Source organism: Rhinopithecus bieti, unplaced genomic scaffold (genome assembly GCF_001698545.2).
Source record: "Rhinopithecus bieti isolate Rb0 unplaced genomic scaffold, ASM169854v2 scaffold_16028, whole genome shotgun sequence".
Classification (NCBI taxonomy): Eukaryota; Metazoa; Chordata; class Mammalia; order Primates; family Cercopithecidae; genus Rhinopithecus; species Rhinopithecus bieti.
Genome location: NW_016848359.1, coordinates 1 through 1,051, shown reverse-complemented (window position 1 = coordinate 1,051; position 1,051 = coordinate 1). Strand labels below are relative to the sequence as shown.

General features: G+C 57.2%; 1 long non-coding RNA gene across 1 annotated transcript; it reads right to left on the bottom strand.

The window, feature by feature from the left end:
• Positions 1–63: 63 nt before the first annotated feature.
• On the bottom strand, positions 64–697 carry LOC108525186 (uncharacterized). Its single transcript, XR_001884226.1, has 2 exons — positions 473–697; positions 64–254 (listed from the first exon to the last, which is right to left on the bottom strand). It is a non-coding gene; the product is annotated as an uncharacterized LOC108525186 (long non-coding RNA).
• Between the last annotated feature and the right edge of the window lie 354 nt (positions 698–1,051).

The following is a 1,051-nucleotide window of genomic DNA, read 5'->3' as shown; positions in this document are numbered from 1 at the left end:
AGGGCTGTGGCAGGCGCGGGCGCGGGCGCCGGCGGATACTGGGCGGGCGCACACATGACTTACCGGCAGTGGCTCCGCGCCGTGCGCCCTGCCAGGAGGGGCCTGTGCTCGAGGAGCAGGCCTGGCGAGTAGCCCAGCCACTCCACGTTGAGCCGGGACTTGCCGCGCAGCATGGTCCTCCTGGGCGGGCGGCAGCTACGCCGCCCCCTGAGCTCGGGCGAACACTTGACCTCGTCTGCGTCCCGGTCGCCGAGCTGGGGGCGGCAAGGAGACCCAAGCAGATGAGCCGCAAGGAGGGACTACCAGCCAGAGGGCTGTGGTGCTAGGCAACTGAGCGTATTCCGCCGACGACAACACAAAAAAGCAATGCGCATTATTTCGCCACTACTTGAGCAAATAAATGCCTCATTAATTACTGCCCACAGTAGTAGGAAGTCCAGCCCTTGGCAGCTGGGAGGAGTTAAACACTCACCCGAGTCCGTAAAACTAGAGAATGTCAGAGTTCAAAGAGCTCTTGCTGAGAGTGACTGTTCCAGACTCGATGCCAGTGACCCCCAACTTCCACTTAAAAGTTAAAAACATATTTTGCAGCTGCTCAGAAAGCCGCCAATGAGACAACAGGGACTCAAATAGTAAGAACAGATGGGCCTCCCGGGCCTGCGCAACCCGAGAGAGGTGAAAACGAAAGGGTGGGTAAGCCTGGAGTCAGGCTTGACAAAATTAGGTTGCCACTGGCTGCTAATAAGAGGACAGCCCTTACATGGTCAGCGCCTGGAAAGGGCCGCTGACCACACAGCTATTTTCTGCACCACATGGATTCAAAGACCACATCTGAAATCATGACTAAACCAGCAGCTTAGAGTGGTGGAAAGGGCAATGGACTGGGCAGCAGGAAGTCCGGGTTTTAGTTCAAACTGAATAATCCCCCTCTAGGGCTGAGTGTGCTGGCTCACGCCTGTAATCCCAGCGCTTTGGGAAGCTGAGGCAGGAGGATTGCGTGAGGCCGGTAGTTCCAGAGCAGCTTGGGCAGCATAGCAAGACTCCTGTCTCA